This window comes from Nicotiana tabacum, chromosome 4 (assembly GCF_000715075.1).
Source record: "Nicotiana tabacum cultivar K326 chromosome 4, ASM71507v2, whole genome shotgun sequence".
In the NCBI taxonomy this organism is placed as follows: domain Eukaryota; kingdom Viridiplantae; phylum Streptophyta; class Magnoliopsida; order Solanales; family Solanaceae; genus Nicotiana; species Nicotiana tabacum.
In genome coordinates, this window is record NC_134083.1 from 104,364,035 (window position 1) to 104,381,459 (window position 17,425).

The window sequence follows — 17,425 nt, forward strand, 5'->3', positions numbered from 1 at the left end:
TCTCCCACTTCCACATTGGAATTTCTATGTTCTGTGCTAACCCACCGGGCCTTTGTTGTTTGGCCTTCACTTGCTGACAATTTGGACATCTTGCCATATATTCTGCTACATTTCTCTTCATATCATTCCACTAGTAGACTTCCTTAAGATCATGACAAATCTTTGTAGAGCCTGGGTGTACGGAATACCTAGAATTGTGAGCCTCGATCGTGATTCTTTCCCCGAGACCATCTACATTTGGAACATATATTTGCCCTTGGTACCTTAGTGTGCCATCATCCATGCCAAGAGAAAAATTTGTGGTATTATGTTTATGAATCCCCTCCTTCAACTGTACCAATAATGGATTGTCGTATTGCTTCTCCTTGACTTCTACAACAAGCGATGATTCAGCTCTGTTTTGCACAATCACCCCTCCTTCACTAGAATCCGCAAGACGAACTCCCAAACTAGCCAGTGGATGAACATCCTTAGCAAACAACCTTTGATATGCCTCCAAGTGAGCCAAACTACCCATAGATTTCTGGCTAAGAGCATCCGCCACAACATTAGCCTTCCCTGAATGATATAGAATATCGATGTCGTAGTCTTTGAGTAACTCAAGCCTTCTTCTCTACCTCAGGTTCATATTCATTTTCTTGAAACTATATTGAAGGCTCTTATGGTCCGTGAATATTTACACATCGACCCCATACAAGTAATGACGCTAAATCCTTAATAAAAATACCACCACCACAAGTTCTAAGTCATGTGTTGGATAGTTTTTCTCATGATTATTCAGTTTCCTAGAAGCATAAGCGATCACCTTGTCATGTTGCATCAATACACACCCTAGTTCGATTCTTGAAGCATCACAATATACCACAAACTCATATGTACTATCTGGTAGGGTCAACACCGGTGTCGTAGTCAATCTTGATTTCAACTCTTGGAAGCTCTTTTCACAACCATCTAACCATTGGAACTTAACTGCCTTCTGTGTCAATTTAATCAACGGGGAGGCAAAAGTAGAGAACCCCTCCACAAACTTTCTGTAATACCCAACTAAGCCCAAGAAACTGCGAATCTCTATTGGAGTTGTAGGTCTAGGCCAATTCTTTACCGCTGCAATCTTCTGAGGTTCAACCTTAATTCCATCTCTAGAGATGACATGACCCAGGAATGTGACAGGTCCAAGAAAAAATTCACACTTCGAAAACATCGCATATAACTTGTGTTGATATAAAGTCTGCAGAACTTCCCTAAGATGATTGGCATGGTCCTCTCGACTTCGTGAATATACAAGAATATCGTCAATGAACACTATGACAAATGAGTTGAGAAAAGGCTTGAAGACTTGATTCATAAGATCTATGAAAGCTGCTGGGGCATTTGTTCGCCCAAAAGACATTACCAAAAATTCCAAGTGCCCATACCGGGTCTTGAAAGCTATTTTTGGAATATCCTGCTCTCTAATCTTCAATTGGTGATACCCAGATATTAAATCAGTTTTCAAGAAGTACCTAGCACCCTGCAATTGGTCAAACAAGTTATCTATCTTTGGCAGTGGGTACTTATTTGTCACACCCCGAACCTAGGGGGCGAGACCGGCACCCGGTGCCTCACCTATCCTTGCGTACCAACTTGCGATTAAGGGAATCTGAACATATAATGTCATACTTTGGCCATGAGCCACATTGCAAGTCAATTGCGAATGCTGACTAAACATCAATATAAAGCTGGCAAACCAACAAAATATACATAAAAGGCCTACAAGCCCAACATACTGCACTAATTGACAGGATATGTCTACAAGCCTCTACTAATGGATATACTATGATCGGAACAGGGCCTTGACCTACTCATAACATATATACATATATACACAAGATGTACATAAACCTCTAGACCCGGCAACTCCGAAGGGCATGGAGCATACCGATCAAGCTGAACTCGGGCAATACCTAATGAGGAGGTCTACCCGTCTGTCTGTCTGAAGCTGCACGCATGAAATGCAGCGCCCCCAGAAAAGGGACGTCAGTACGAAATAATGTACTGAGTATGTAAGGCAATATACTGAAAGCTGAAACTGAACTGATAATATAATAACTGAATGTAACTGGGAGTCAAAGATAATCTGAAGATATGCTCACCTGCTGATACTGACTCAGCTTTCTCAATATAATAAGTAAAATAGCTATCCAGCCTTATAAGGCTCGGTATATATATAACTGCTCTGCCGTAGTAGGCTCGCTCATAGGCGCTCGGCCATACTAGGCTTTGTATCTCGGCCAACTGGGCTCGCTCATAGGCACTCGGCCACAGTAGGCTTGGTATATAACTTACCATCTGATCAGAGGTTGCCCAATAGAGGCCTGCGCATCGATTATAGCTCGATGGTAATGAAAATAATATAATACTGTATACATAGGCTCTCTGCTCTCTTGACTGTAAGAAGACAATACTCAATTAAAAATGAAGTCCCGATAAGGAGAGTATTGTAATTTATGAGACTAGGATAATGAGTATAAATTCGGGAGTATGAACTTCTCTTTATGCCTTGTTATCAAACACATGTAATTACTAGATCATGACAAAATGAAGGAAGGGCTTAGCCTTAACATACCTAAGTCGATTCTCTTGACAATCCCTCTAACACACGTCAATTGTGACAACAAGTAATGAAGGATCGAAGTAGGAAAAATTCCGTATGATATTCTTGAGAAAGTTTACACCGTCCTTCCTTAAAATCGCAAATCTCACGTTGCTATAGTACTAAGTAGTCTTGTATGAATTTTGTTGTAGAAAATTCACGTTGCTATCATATAGTTTGTAAGAATTGGCTGAAGCTTTCCATTATTACCTCATTGTAGAGATGCAAACACCTTTCTTAAGTGATTTGGAGGGGTTTTTATTCTTAGTTAGTGTGGGCCCCACTATGTGATGACTTGGCCACAAAGACTCCTCCAATCTTGCCACCTTATCTCAAAACTAACTTAGTCACATTAGGCTTAATTAAGCCTTTTATGCTTGCTACCACGTTGAGGGGGGGTTGTCCCCCTTAAGCTTTATCCAAAAATTCCATTTACAAATTAATCTCCCACTTAAAAATCCATAATTATCCAATTATCCACACAATTAAGAATTATCTCAAATTACTTATAATACTACTCACTTTTAACACACTTTGTACACCTAACTATCATGGTCATGTGGTATCTTGTAGGGTGCTAGTCCATAAATACCGGGTATTATAGCTCGGACCGTACTTTATCCCAAATTGTTAAACTTCGATGAAACTCATTTTCTTCGATTCGCTTACCCTCTCACCTTCACAAATTTACTTATCACTTATTTGAAATAGCATAATACTTATAATCTCCAAATAATCTTTTCCTTGGACTTATGTCAATTACCTTATGATAAATTTAACGTACAATACTACAGGGTGCAACATCATCGTAATTTAATACTGCGGAGCGTAACATCGACGTAATACTCTGCGGTGTAACATTATTCTTGATCGTGACCCTGTTGAGCTGCCGGTAGGAAATACATATTCTCAGTGACCCATCTTTCTTTCTTACAAAGAGGACCAGTGCACCCCAAGGCGACACACTCGACCGGATGAAACCCTTCTCTAACAAATCTTTCAATTGCTCATTTAGCTCCTTCAATTTTGCCGGTGCCATTCTGTAGGGTGGAATAGATATAGGCTACGTGCTTGGCCTCACATCAATCCCAAAATCAATCTCCATGTCTGGGGGGATCCCAAGGAGCTCATAAGGAAAGACCTCCGGAAATGTATTCACAACTGGCACAAACTCAAGTGTAGGTGCCTCAGCATCGGTGTCCGTTACCCAGACCAAATGGTAGATACACCCCTTGTTGGTCATCTTCATGGCCTTAAGGTAAGAAATAAACCTACCCTTCGGCACCACCTCATCCCCCTTCCATTCAATAACTAGCTCATTTGGAAATTCAAATCTAACAGTTCTGGTTCGACAATCAAGCTTTTCAAAACATGAATAAAGCCATTCTATCCACATTATTACATCAAAATCAACCATCCCCAATTCAATGAGATCGGCCATGGTGTCCCAACCATGCACCATGACAACACAATCCTTATAAATCCACGCGGCCACAGTAGACTCACCAACAGGAGTAGATATAGAGAACGAATCATGGAGTTGTTCTGGTTCTATCCCGAATTCCATATCAACATAAGGAGTGACATAGGACAAAGTGGAACTAGGATCAATAAGAGAATATAGATCATGAGATTGAACAGTCAATATACCTGTGACAACATGTGGAGAAGCCTCTGAACTCTAGTGACCCCTCATAGCATAGAAACGGTTGGATGCTCCCGAATTCTGTGCACCACCCCTAGCTGCACCACGCCTTGCGGGTGCTGGAGTGCCTCGATCTGGAGGAGGTGCTACGGATGTAGTAGCTGCAGAACTGGCTGGCTGTGCCATGCCCCTGCCCGCACCCTGGCGGACTATTATTGTTGGTACGTGAGTTGTCCGTGAGGCTATGAGTTATTGTTATTGTTGGCACGTGAGCTGTCGGTGCGATTACGAGTTATTGTCATTGCTGGTATGTGAGTTGTCCGTGGGGTTGTGACTGGTAATGTGGGCATAAGATGCCAAGTGAATAGGGTTCGTGAATTGGGACCCGTGATTTGTGATTCTGAGGTGTTGTATCTTGGGGAAATTCTTGAATAAATCTTCTATGAAAGCGGTTGTTCTTATTGAGTTGTTACTCATTTTTGTTACTTGGTTTAACCAGACTTAAACTGTATTCAACGTACTCTACGACGTTATTACTAGTTGTGACTTGATGCTAATTGTTGGCTCTAGTTTTCTATTACAAGTTTTGTTTTGTTATTTTTACCATGCTTAGCATTACATTGATATTGTGTCCTGTTAGTCTCACATTCATACTTGTACAAGTTATTAGGTCTAGTAGGTGTCTTGACTGTTCCTCGTCACTACTCCTCTGAGGTTAGTCTTGATACTTACTGGGTACCACTATGGTGTACTCATTCTACACTTCTGCACATTTTTGTGCAGATCCACGTACTTCGTAGTTTGTTGATTGCTAGCTAGCTAATCAGGCATTGTGGTAGAGACTTCAATGTAAGGCCCCACAAAAGTTTGCCAAGAATTTAAGTTTTTATGGTGCAAAGGTAAGCTAATGTGCCACAAAAAGGATTTTTTGATTGTGCAATGCATCGTGGAGTTGGTAGAAGAATTTGCAAAAAATGACCATTCTGTGGTCCATTATGCTATAGCGGATCTGCTCCGCTGACCACAAAATCACCACAGAATGAATCAGAAGCAATTCAAATTTGAAAACCATTTTTTGGGCCGCATAACCATTCCGCCACTGCAAAATTGCATCGCGGAATAGACCAGACCAAACCTAGAATTTGAAAACTATTTTTTGGGACACATAACCATTCTAGTGGCCGCATAACCATTCTGCTACAGCAAAACCGCATCGCGAATTTGACATACCATTTTGTGGCCATTCTGCTGGCCACATATCTATTCTGCTTCCACGGAATTGCACCACATAATTGACTTCGGAGGGTTATTTTTGGTAATTGTTTTATCCGACCCTATTTTGATATAAGGACTTAGGGGGTCATTTTATAAGATATAACTTGATGTTTTAGAGTGACAGTATCAATTAAGAGAGAGAGGGAGAAGCTCTATTAAATTATACTCTCCAATTTTTGCTAAAACCTTGGAAATTCAAAAGGGAAACTCACAAGACCCTCTACTTATAAGGTAATACTTCATCCCTAGCTTTAATGCAATGTTTAATAATGGGTTTAGGTAGTATTTTATCTTGATGGGAATTGTGGGATGGTGACCGGAAGCCATAAGCCCCCAATCTTGAATTTGGGAGTATCTGAAGACTAAGAAATGTGATTTTGGTGGGTTTGAAGCAAATGGTTGGGCATACATGTGACTAATGATGGTTGATGGGTGTTGTAGGGGTATTGTATAATGGTTGGGTTCTTTAAAATTCCTTGTGATGGTAGAGGAATTTCTATTATGGGACCTTGTAATCGATTTCGCATAGTAGGTGTTTGATGAAATGTCAGAATGGGTTAAATTTAAGAACACCTTCCTAACTATGGTTAAATTTTGTTATGTTTATATAGATTGAGGTATCTAGGAGTGTGGGATGTTGTAGTAATCTAAGAAAATCTCAAGCAAGGTATGTGGGATAAACTCCCTCCGTAGAATCGGATTCCATGATCTCACTGTGAACTCCAAGTACGGTTGCTCGAGGTACCAATTCTTATCATGTTATATTGTCTTGAACACATGATTTACCATATGCTGGTATGCTGAAGTATTGTTTCAATTTCTATCCATGTTCACTCCTACGAAGATACTTCAAATGAGGTTGATTTAACGAATGTATATGATTCAAATTTATGTTTCAAGTGAAATGGGTATAGTTTCCTTGTAAATGTTTCCAATGTGTTATAAGATCTTACGTTCACATTGATAGAAGCTATGGTGTTCCTAAATGTCCTAAGTGTTCTTAATATTCTATGGTCACCCATGACAAGTAAAAGGAAGTGATAGTATGAACATGAAATGTGACCGCTTTCCAAAAAGAGGATTATGAGGCATTGTATGTTGCAATGGTTTCAATCATAGTATTTTTGCTTCTAAAACAATAAATGCAAGCGATTTTGATGTTATGTCCCCAAGAATCATGAACTTAGCTAATGGCCTTAAGATGTCAAGAGAGTACATAACAAGATGAGAGGGAGATATCCTATGCTAAATGATGATGAACCTTAAGAAAAGAAATTGGGTCCATGCTCCGTTGAAATCTACTTATTGATTAACCATACGTGTGTTAATGTGATAAGCTGTGTTTTTCCATGATGAGCATGAACATGAAGTATTCCAACAATCCGAGAACTTACGACCTTATATGTAATATTAATCATGTCGCTTTGAGTTTATTTATGATCACATGCATAATGATGTGTTATGACCCTATGGACGGTCTACGAAATGCATAGGTGATCCTATGAACGGTCTATGAAATGCATAGGTATATTGTAACGGTGATCCTATAGACGGTCTATGAAATGCGTAGGTGTATTGTATTGGTTATCCTATGGATGGTCTATGAAATGCATAGGTGTATTGTGTAGGTGATCCTATGGACGGTCTATGAAACACATAGGTGTGTAGTATAGGTAATCCCTATGGACGGTCTATGAAACACATAGGTGTATTGTATAGGTGATCCCTTTGGACGGTCTTTGAAACGCATAGGTATAATGTATAGGTGATCCTATGGACGGTCTATGAAATGCATATGTGTATTGTGTAAGTGTCACGCCCCAAAACTGAGGAGCGCGACCGACGCTCAACCGAATGAACCTGACCGAGCAAGCCTGTTAGATTTCATTCTACCCAAACTCATCCACGAATGGAGATAATACGTATTTTCATTAATTAGACAAAACGCGATCATGTCTACAATACTAGTTCATTACCAATAGTTTTTATCATTTTTAAAGTCTCAAATGGACAAATAATTCAACCATAATATAACATAGTTTGTCTTTCCCAGCACCAATACATAACCCACACTATGTCTACGGAGCCTCTATGGATAAAGAAGAGTACAATGATAATGCCGGCAATAAGGCCCCGACTATACCTCAAATAGTATTCACAAAGTACAAAAGATACATGATTTCGGGATGAAGTGGGGCTGACCAAGTCAGCTTGGAAGAAGGTGTACTGCTATCACTGATCAATAACTCCTGTTGTGGAACCACCTACATCCATTTAAAGATGCAGCGCCCCCGGCAAAAGGAACGTTAGCACCATCGAAGAGTACTAGTATGAAAACAAAACACCAATTTAAGAATTCAGAAATACAATGTGAATACGATGAATCAGGGCGGCAATACAATAATATAGATAAACGTGAAATCAGAGCAAGCTTATTAAGAGCTATGAAGAACATTTAGAGGATTTAAGATGAGATCCTCTATAACCATCTTCAAACATAGCGGTCCCGCCTCCTCACCCGATGTCTGCAGGTGGAGGTGCAAGTACAATAACACAAATCTACTCAAGAGGCCCTGCCGCCTCACCCCAATGTATGTGGGTGGATGTATAACCATAGTACCAAGAACCTACACAAGCGGCTATGCCGCCTTACCCCAATGTTTGCAGGTGGAAATGCATCAACGATACCAATACTAACACAAAACGGCTATGCCGCCTCACCCAAATATATATATGTGGGTGGTGGTGCCACAACAATGCCAAACTATAAACAAAGCGGTCGTACCGCCTCACCCCAATGTATGCGGGTGGATGGGCATTCCGACAATACCATAATCCCTGCATGAAGCGGTCATGCCGCCTCACCCCAATATATGCTGGTGGAGGTGTATCAAAATCCCAATCTCTACATAACTTGGCATAATAACTTTCACATAAATCACGACTTGAAATTATAACATGCGGATACACAATCCATAGTTTGAAACACTTCCTCAATTTATAATGCAATATGATAAGAGCATTTGAAACACAAATTGAACATATATCTTTATCACAAAATTATTGGAATACTCGGTTTGTAATAAACATCTTGGAACTTACAAGGATAATGGGAATTCCAATTCTTAAAGAAGAGTTTAGCCAACATACCTCACTTGAGCTTCCTTTCACTCTAAATGTTTCGGAATTCTTAGAAACTTTAATCTATTTTAGAAATATAACAAATTGAACAAAAATTATTAAGATGATCATGGTTCTAGCTCATTTGAGCATTTTATCAAACACTAGGTGTGCATAAGGTTTCAAAGTCCTTTTATGGAGAATTCCATCATCCCACAACCCAATCTTTACCATGTTTAGTTCAAGAATCTTCCTACTCCCCTTGATATCACATGCATGTAAAATAAACAACTCTCATGCCCAAAAATTATCTTGCTAATTACCCATTTTCAGATAATTTCGAAACTAGGGGTTAGGGTGTAGAATCTTACCTCTAGGATGAAGACCTAGTGAGTTTCCCTTCTCAATCTTCCAAAACATGAGCAAGAATTTAACAACAATTATTGAATAACACCTTCTCACTCTAGGGCACTCTCTCTCACTCTAAAATGTCAGATTATAGGTCAAAAATGGCCCAAAGAGTGTATTTAACAAAATCAGTCGGGTTTTAAAAACCCAAAAATGGAGCTCCGGAACAAGGTCTGCGATCGCATAACTGATATGCGGACCGCATATCGGTCGCATAATTGGTTACAAAATAGCCAAAAGAACTGTCTGTATATGCGGTCCGCATAACTGTTCTGCGGTCGCATAATGACCGCATAACAGTTATGCGGTCGCACCCCCTGAGAATTTGGACACATCGCCACAAACTACGCTACATTCCTCTTCATATCGTTCCACCAATATACTTCCTTCAGATCATGATACATTTTCGTAGAACCTGGGTGCACGGAATACCTAGATGTGTGAGCTTTAGTCATAATTCTCTCACGGAGACCATCCACATTTGGAGCTCATAGCCGCCCTTGGTACCTTAGTGTACCATCATCCATGCCAAGATAAAATACCATGGTCTCATGTTTATGAATCCTCTCTTTCAATTGTGCCAACAATGGATCATTGTATTGTTTTTCTTTGACTTCCACAACAAGCGATGATTCAGCCCTATTTTGCACAATTACCCCTCATTCACTAGAGTCCATAAGATGAACTCCCAAACTAGCCAATTGGTGAACTTCCTTGGCCAATAGCCTTTGATATGCCTCCAAGTGTGCTTAACTACCCATAGATATTTGGCTAAGAGCATCTACCACAACATTAGCCTTTCCCGGATGATATAGAATATCAATGTCGTAGTCCTTGAGTAACTCAAGCCATCTTCTCTGCCTCAGATTCAATTCCTTCTGCTTGAAAATATATTGAAGGCTCTTATGGTCCGTTAATATATCAACATGGACCCCATATAAATAATGACGCCAAATTTTCAATGCAAATACCACTGCTACATGTTCTAAATCATGTGTTGGATAGTTCTTTTCATGATTCTTTAGTTGCCTAGAAGCATAAGCTATCATCTTCCCATGTTGCATTAATACACACCCAATCTCGATTCTTGAAGCATCACAATATACCACAAATCCATCTATACCCTCTGGTAGGGTCAACACCGGCGCCGTAGTCAATCTTGCTTTCAATTCCTGGAAACTCTGTTCACAAGCATCTGACCATTGAAACTTAATTGCCTTCTATATCAATTTAGTCAATGGAGAGGCAAGAGTGGAAAACCCCTCCACAAACTTTCTGTAATATCCAGCTAAGCCTAAAAAACTGTGAATCTCTGTTGGAATTGTAGGACCCGGCCAATTCTTCACAGCCGAAATTTTCTGAGGATCAACCTTAATCCCCTTACTAGAGACAAAATGACCCAAGAATGTGACACACTCGAGCCAAAATTCACAATTCGAAAATTTCGCACACAACTGGTGTTGATACAGAGTCTGCAACACTGCCCTGAGGTGACCGGCATGGTCCTCTCGATTGCATGAATATACAAGAATATCGTCAATAAACACTATCACAAAAGAATCGAGGAATGGCTAGAAAATGCGATTCATAAGATCCATGAAGGCTGTTGGGGCATTTGTTAGCCTAAAAGACATCACCAGAAATTCAAAATGCCCATACCGGGTTCTAAAAGATGTTTTCAGAAATATCCCGCTCCCGAATCTTCAATTGGTGATACCCGGATCTTAAATCAATCTTGGAGAAGTACCTGGCACCTTGCAATTGATCAAAAAAAATCATTTATCCTTGGCAATGGGTACTTATTCTTGATTGTGACCTTATTAAGTTGTCGATAGTCAATACACATTCTCATAGACCCATCTTTCTTTCTTACAAAAAGAACCGGTGCGCCCCAAGGCGACACACTTGGCCGGTTAAAACCCTTTTCTAAAAAATCTCTCAATTGTTCCTTTAGCTCCTTCAATTCTGCCGTTGCCATTTTGTAAGGTGGAATAGATATATCATGCGTGTCTGGTATCACATCAATCCCAACATCAATCTCCCTGTCTGGTGGGATCCCAGGGAGTTCATCCGGAAAGACTCCCGGAAATTAATTCACAATAGGCACGGACTCAAGCGTAGGTGCCTCAGCATCGGTGTCCGTAACTCGGACCAAATGGTAAATACACCCCTTGTTGATCATTTTCATGGCCTTAAGGTAAGAAATAAACCTACCATTCGGCACTACATGATCACCCTTCCACTCAATAACTGGCTCATTTGGAAATTCGAACCTAACAGTTCTGGTTCGGCAATCAAGCTTGGCAAAACATGAATAAAGACAATCCATCCCCATTATCACATCAAAATCGACCATTCTCAATTCAATAAGATTGGCCACGGTGTCCCGACCAGGCAGCGTGACAACACAATCCCTATAAAACTGTGCGGCCAAAATAGACTCACCAACCGGAGTAGATACAGAGAACGACTCATGAAGATGTTCTGGTTCTATCCCAAATTCCATAGCAACATAAGGAGTGACATATGACAAAGTGGAACCGGGATCAATACGAGCATATATATCATGGGATTGGACAGACAATATACTTGTGACAAAATCTGGAGAAGCCTCTGATTCCCGACGCCTCCGCATAGCATAAAATCTGCCAGGTCCTCCCGAATTCTGTGAACCACCCCTAGTTGCACCACGCCCTACGGGTGCTAGGGTGCCTCGAGCTAGAGGTGTTATGGATGTAGTAGCTGCAGAATTAGCTGGCTGTGCCGCACCTCTGCCCATATTTCGGCGGGACGAGTGGCAATCTCTCTGAATGTGACCCCTCTCACCACACCCATAGCATACCGGTAGGTCCATGAAGCAGAACCCTAAGAGCATCCTCCCACACTTAGGGAATGGAAGCCCCCGCTGCTGAAACCTTCTGTCGGGCCGACCCTGCTTGTGGGATCCCCTGTTGCCCTAACTGGGTCCAGATAACTGTGCACCCATCGAAGACTGGGCGAAAGATTGGGATGGTCCTGATGACCCTCTCTTGAATGCCGACCTACCACCACTAACACCGGAAGAACCACCAAAGTTGCCCGCGGACCGGGCCTTGCTGCGACTCTGACGCTTCATTCTATTCTTTAATTTACGGGTCTCTGTGGCTTGAGCAAATGCCACCATCTTACCATAGTTCATATTGGAATTCAAGGCAGCTGTAGCGGCCTCATTAATAACCAAGGGGCTAAGGCCCTGAACAAACTGGAACACTCTAGCCTCCATAGTGGGCAACATGTAAATAGCATACTTGGACAGGCGCGCAAACTCCATATGGTACTCTCGCACATTCATACTACCCTGCTTCAGGCTTTCAAATTCAGCGGCATGAGCTGCCTTAGTTTTGGCGGGCAAGAAATGATCTATAAAGGCATCTGTGAATTCAGCCCACCTTGCTGGAGGGCTTCCCTCATCACGGGATTCCTCTCACAACTCAAACCAAGAATAGGCCACCCCTTTCAAGCAGTAGGAGGCCAACTCTACTCCCTCTATCTCTATAACATGCATAACCCGGAGAGGTTTGTCATCTCATCAATAAAGTCCTGGGGGTCCTCCTCGGGATCAGTACCTGTAAACACAGGAGGATCTAACTGAAGAAACTTGTTCACCTTGGAACTAGAAGATTCACCTGGATGGCTGGAAGAAGTAGGCCCAACACTCAATCTCTGGTCCTGAGAAGCCACTATCTGTGTCAACATTTGTATTGCTCCCCTAATATCAATATCAGACACACCAAAATCTGAAGGTGAAGTTGGAGGTGGAACTAGAATATCAATTGAAGGAATCGTTGCACCTTCTGTAGGTGTAGGGATATGTGTGGTATGATTAGTTGTAGTAGAGTTAGGCAGTGTAGTAACTGGAGGAATATTCTCACTCCTCGGATGCTCACCTGCATCATCAATTATAGGGTCAACTGTCATTCCTGGGGTGACATTGTCTCTTTGGCCAGTTCTTGCCTTCTTCTTAGGTGCCATGTACTGAAAATTAGAGCAACGCAAGAGTTAAAAGAGGAACAATCTTACAACCAGCTTTATCACACGATCAAGAACATGAAAGAAGGTTATTATTCATAAATTCCCATGCAGCATCCTAATTATAGATGTAGTAGACAACATACCGATAATAAGGACTCTACTAGACACGACTCCAAGACATCCTAGGACACTTTAAAACCTTAGGCTCTGATACCAAGTTTGTCACGCCCCAAAACCAAGGAGCGCGACCGGCGCTCAACCGAGTTAACTCGACCTAGCAAGCCTGTTAGATTTTATTCTACCCAAACTCATCCACGAGTGGAGATAATACAAATTTTCATTAATTAGATAAAACATGATCATGTCTACAATATCAGTTCATTACCAATAGTTTTCATCATCTTTAAAGTCTCAAATGGACAAATAATACAACCACAATATAACATAGTTTGTCTTTCCTAGCACCAATACACAACCCACACTATGTCTATGGAGCCTCTATAGATAAACAAGAGTACAATGATAATATTGGCAACAAGGCCCCGGCTATACCTCAAACAAAATACACAAAGCACAAAAGATACATGACCCCGGGATGAAGTGGGGCTCACCAAGTCAGCTGGGAAGAAGGTGTACTGCTATCACTGATCAATACCTCGTGCTGCAGAACCACCTGCATCTATTAAAGATGCAGCGCCCCCGTCAAAAAGGGACGTTAGTACCTTCGAATAGTACTAGTATGAAAACCAAACACCAATTTAAGAATTCAGAAATACAATATGAATACGATGAAGCATGGGGGTAATACAATAATATAGATAACCGTGATACAATAATAAGATGATATCCTCTGTAACCATCTTCACTCAAAGTGCCCCCGCCGCCTCACCCGATGTATGCAGGTGGAGGTGTAAGTACAATACCACAAATCTACTCAAGTGGCCCTGCCGCCTCATTCCAGTGTATGCGGGTGGATGTATAACTACAGTACCAAGAACCTACACAAGCGGCTATGCCGCTTCACCCTAATATATATATATATATATATATATATATATATATATATATATATATGGGTGGTGGTGCCACAACAATACCAAACTATACACAAAGCGCTTGTACCGCCTCACCCCAATGTATCCGGGTGGAGGTGTAGTCCCACAATACCATAATCCCTACACAAAGCGGTCATGCCGCCTCACCACAATATATGTGGGTGGAGGTGTATCAAAATCCCAATGTCTACACAACTTGGCATAATAACTTTCTCATAAATCACGACTTGAAATTATAACATGTGGATACACAATCCATAGTTTGAAACACATCCTCAATTTATAATGCAATACGATAATAGCATTTGAAACACAAATTGAAAATATATCTTTATCACAAAACTTATCGGAATACTTGATTTGTAATCAATATCTTGGAACTTACAAGGATAATGAGAATTCAAAGGATAATGAGCTTCCTTACACTATAAATGTTCCGAAATTCTTATCAACTTCAATCTATTTTAGAAATATAACAAATTGAACCAAAATTAGGAAGATGATCATGGTTCTAGCCCATTTGAGTATTTTATCAAACACTAGGTGTGCATAAGGTTTCAAAGTTCTTTTATGGAGAATTCCATCATCCCACAACCCAATATTTACCATGCTTAGTTCAACAATCTTCCTACACCCCTTGATATTACATGCATGTAAAATAAACAACTCTCATGCCAAAAAATTATCTTGCTAATTACCCATTTTTAGATAATTTCGAAATTAGGGGTCAGGGTGTAGAATCTTACCTCTAGGATGAAGACCTAGTGAATTTCCCTTCTTAATCTTCCAAAACTTGAGCAAGAATTGAAGAACAATTATTGAAGAAGACCTTCTCACTTTGGGGCACTCTCTCTCACTTTAAAATGTCAAATTATAGCTCAAAAATGGCCCAAAGAGTGTATTTAACAAAATAGTGCCGGGTTTTAAAAACCTAAAAATGGAGCTCCGGAACAAGGTCTGTGATCGCATATGTGATCGCATATTCAATATGCGGACAGCATATCGGTCGCATAATTGGTTACAAAATAGCCAAAAGAGCTGTCTGTTTATGCGGTCACTATGCGGTCCACATAACAGTTATGCAGTCGCATAGTCGACCGCAGAATTGCCTTAAATCTTGACCTCTCCTGCCTCACTTCTGCCGCCATTATGCGGCCCGCAGAGTGATTATGCGGTCACATAATGGACCGCATAAACGCGCTTTTCCGCCAAAAAAATTTCCTCTACTTTCCAGTACATTGTTCAACCCAAAAAGTCTGATCCACGAAAAAGCAATTCGGCACCACGACAGTCTATGAAACGCATTGGTGATCCTATGGACGGTCTATGAAATGCATAGGTGTATAGTATAGGTGATCCCTATGGACGGTCTATGAAACACAAAGGTGTATTGTATAGGTGATCCTATGGATGGTCTATTAAACACATACATGTATTGTATAGGGGATCCTATGGACGGTCAAGGAAATGCATAGGTGTATTGGATAGGTGATCTTATGGATGGTATATGAAATGCGTAGGTGTATTGTATAGGTGATCCTATGGACTGTCTATGAAACACATAGGTGTATTGTGTAGGAGATCTTGTGGACGGTCGATGAAACACATAGGTGTATAGAATAGGTGATCCCTACAGACGGTCTATGAAACGCATAGGCGTATAGTATAGATGAACCCTTCTGACGGTCTGGTGAGACGCATAGACAACATGAACAATAAGATCCACTTTCAATGCCCTTGTTTGTACATGGTGTTACATTTACATTATATTTTGTATACCACTCATGGTTCATATGGCTCACTTGATTCCAAAAGACGTTCAGAATGATGTAAGTGTAATAAGACTTGACATGTGATTCTATGGGCCGTTTCGTAGTTTCTTGATGTACTTCATTTGCCTCTTATTCGAATTACTATATTTTCATATGTTGTTATGTCTTCCTTATATACGAGTACTATTCCACATGTATTCACGTCCCTTTTGCCGGGAGTGCTTCATCTTTTAATGGGTGCATGTATGTTTCTACTGAATGATGCAAATCTTTGATAGGGATATTCCTCACTACTCAGCTTATGGTGAGCCCACTACAGTTCTAGTGGGTATTTGAGTCTAGTTCGTTTTATGTACTTAGGTATCCATTGTCATGGAAGCTCCATGTACACTGTGGGTCATGTACTTACATTTTGAGTTTTGTCATGTATTTACGTTCACAATATTTACATATATTTATAAAGCTATGTATCCATCATGAGAAGAAATTTAGGCCATTGAGCCGAATGTATTTAATTTAAAAGTCAAGATCTAATTATGTTATGGTAAATCCTGCATGAGTAATGATGAGAGATTGATGTAACCTAGGCTGGCTTGATTGGGTTAATTCAGTTGAGCACCGGTCACGCTCCCCAAGGTTGGGGCATGAAATTCAAGGCATACATGCCATCGCGTTCGCATGCCTCAGAGTCACTTTCTGAAGTTTAATTTGTACAGTTTATTTCTATTTCGGAACAGTTGTACTTAAAAACTTCATTGTGAACTTCGTAGAGCTTATGACTTGTACTACTGGTTTCGGAATATTGTATCATGTTGGGATTGTTAGCTTTACGTAGAAATATATTGTTTATGTTTAATAGTTGTTTGGGTTAAGTTCTGTCATTTAATTCAGTAAGTGTTAGGCTTACCTAGTCTTAGAGACTAGGTGCCATCACGATATTCTATAGAGGGAAATTAGGGTCGTGACAATATCTAATAATTGGCAACAAGAATATAACAAGATGAAGTACAATCTACTCAACGAAACAAGAGTTATCAGATCATCACATGTAAATCAATTTTTGACAATAGAATTATCAGTCAATAACAAAGGCATAGAGTAGAATGTTAAAAGCAATGTGAAATAATGTAAAATGCATGGCAAAGTATAAGAAATTCACTTGCATGATAAAACAAAATGCCATGTTTATACTTCACTCAACATTAAACAGAATGCGACCCTTATACTTCACTCATCATCAAACAAGAATGCGACCCTTATAACAACAAAAACAACAATTATCCTAATATAATTCAACAAGTAGGGTCGAGGGAGGGTCGTGTGTGCGCAGACCTTACCCCTACCGTGAGGTAGAGAGGTTGGTTCCAACAGACCATTGGCTCAGGAAAATATATAAGTAAAGTGGTATCAACTAGCAGTAATGACATTAAGAAAATAAGAAAACTAGGCAAAAGGAACAACATGCAATGATAAAAATTATTAGTAATAGAATACAAGACTGCCATTA